At 56.6% G+C, this 2,199-nt stretch overlaps 1 protein-coding gene across 1 annotated transcript in view; it reads right to left on the bottom strand.

The window, feature by feature from the left end:
• Window positions 1-257, bottom strand: part of PENK (proenkephalin) — a 6,166-nt gene extending 5,909 nt beyond the window's left edge. The window contains exon 1 of the mRNA XM_006140866.1: window positions 202-257. The gene's annotated coding sequence lies outside the window, so the exon portion shown is untranslated. The remainder of the gene's footprint in view (window positions 1-201) is intronic.
• Window positions 258-2,199: the final 1,942 nt, after the last annotated feature.

Raw genomic sequence — 2,199 nt, 5'->3', positions numbered from 1 at the left:
CGCGGGCCCTACGCCAGCCCCGCGCCGACGCCTTCGCGGGAGGGGTCTGTCCCGGCTGGTCCACGTGCCGCTCCCCAGCGAGGTGGGGGCGGTGGGTGCCTGGTGGCTCACCTCACCGCCGGTGACAAACCCAAGGCCTTAGGAAGTTTGGGGAGGGAGTGGATGCGCTCAAGTGTCACCGCATATTACAGATTCAAATACCTTGGGGTACAGGCTCTGGGGAGGGAGCCGAGGTGGGGACGCCTTAGATTTCTGGGTACGCTGGAGACTCAGGGAGCTGCTGACCCTGCCCCTGGCCCGCCCCTTCCCAGGGGGCCCGCGCGGGTGCCCTTGGCACCAATTCCAGCCGCCCCGAAGGGCGTCATAGATCCACCTTGATTCCCAGTGTCTGGCTGCAGCGTCTAACTAATAGGCGCTCAATTAGTGGTTTTAGGAAGGGATAATTGAAACTTTCGGGGAGTCTTAAAATCTCGGTACGGAGTTTTCCTCCTTCGGTTAGTGTGACCCCTATCCAGGCGGAGAAGAGGTAAAATCTGGGTTTCTTCTGGTGACTGCGCGCCCTGCTCAGCCCCCGCAGAGGGACCCATCCTTACACAGCCCCCTGGGCAGGATCCCCAGCCGAGGACCCCCGCTGCCTCGGGCACGCTGCCAGGGTGTCCTCGGGTGTCTGATGAGAGAGAAGGGACGCGGGCGGGTGTGACGTTCGCGCGCCCGCAGTGTAGTGGCAAGGGAGCGATGAGGGACACTGTGCCCGGACTTGGCATGAGCGCATCCTCTCCGCCCGCGGCTGGGGAGGTCCGCTGAGACCCACCTCCCCACGCCCCCCACTTCCTGGCTTTGCAAAATGCTGCGGAAAGGCAAGCTGCTTGCATTGTCTCAGGCTCAGTTTCTTCATTTGGACGTTAGGGACAGAGGTAGAATGCTTTTCCGAGGGCTCCGGAGAGAATCAAATGAAATGGTGCATAAATCACTTCGCCTGGTACCTGGCATGTAGGAAACCCTCAGAACACAATTTTGACCATCTGTCATCCTTTCTGTCTGTCTACCCTCCACCCGCCTTACATCTATTGTTTATTTATCCGTCCAATTAGATTTGCCTCCCTTCCTCCTGGCCCCGGGGGTGAATAACAGTCACAGAGTCCATACGTCGAGAAAGAGTTCCAGGGCTTTCGCCCCATTTGTGTTCTGGGCAAGGTCCCGCCACCATTTCAACTGTCTGGGGGACCTTCCGCGACGCGGCTCCTCCGCTCAGGCCTCGCTGCGTCTCGCACTTTGGTCGCTAGAGGGCAGCGTTCTCCTGCGTAGGTTGCGCGCACCCGGGGACTAGGGTCTTCTAGGTACCCGCAGTTCTCAACTTGCTGTCTCTGGACCCTGCACCTGCGCACAGCCTACCTCCCCTGCTGGAGTGGGAAAGCAGAGCACTGGCATGAAGTGCGAGAGCGCCCATACGTGGCACTAAGGGGCTAGCATTGCTCTCTTGCTAGAAAAGCTTATATCCCCTCTGACCTTTCGACTCTTTGCTTCAGGGACCGACCAATAAGCTCTCTACTTGTTTTTACTTAAATGAGATTTCCCCCTGTGCCCAGGGCTTTGTAAAGAAAGCTGTAGTCAGTGCAGAAGGAATGCATGGACGAATGTTTCCTAAAATCGAAGAAAGCTTGTGTCTGAGAACCGGCATACCTGGGGTAACCAGAGAACTTTAAACTCATCTGGACCAGGAGTCTGAGAGGGGAGTGGGTGGAATGGAGAACACCACAACACCTCCTTAAAGCGTGAACTACAGGACACAGAACTTAGGGTTGTAGAAAAGCAGCAGCTTAGGTCTGAAAGGGAACTGAGGGATACTGTATTCCAGCCCCCTCCCTGCTTCCATATGCCGGTAAAACCGGGCCAGAAAGCCCAAGGGACTGGCCTTCGCAGTGGCAGTTCCAGGTTCCCCAGGCTCTCTAGTTATGGGGGCTCCTTCACTGGCATCTGCCTCAGGCCTGGTTCCTTCCTGCTGGAGTGACTGATGTGTGCTCTGAGTTACTGTTTTTTGGTGAGTTTGCATTTTTCTCTATAGCTCTTTAAATGTTAGAGGGACCGGCAGATGGCGTGGTGGTTAAAGGCGCTGGACTCCCACATGGCCAACAGTGGTTCAAGTCCTGAATCTGGTGGCTTGCTTTCTCACTTTCCCTCTCTCTCTGTGTCTGTATGATC

The sequence above is a fragment of the Tupaia chinensis genome, unplaced genomic scaffold (genome assembly GCF_000334495.1).
Source record: "Tupaia chinensis unplaced genomic scaffold, TupChi_1.0 Scaffold000046_3, whole genome shotgun sequence".
Classification (NCBI taxonomy): domain Eukaryota; kingdom Metazoa; phylum Chordata; class Mammalia; order Scandentia; family Tupaiidae; genus Tupaia; species Tupaia belangeri.
The sequence above is the reverse complement of the archived record's forward strand: the minus strand, read 5'-3'. Positions and strand labels throughout refer to the sequence as shown.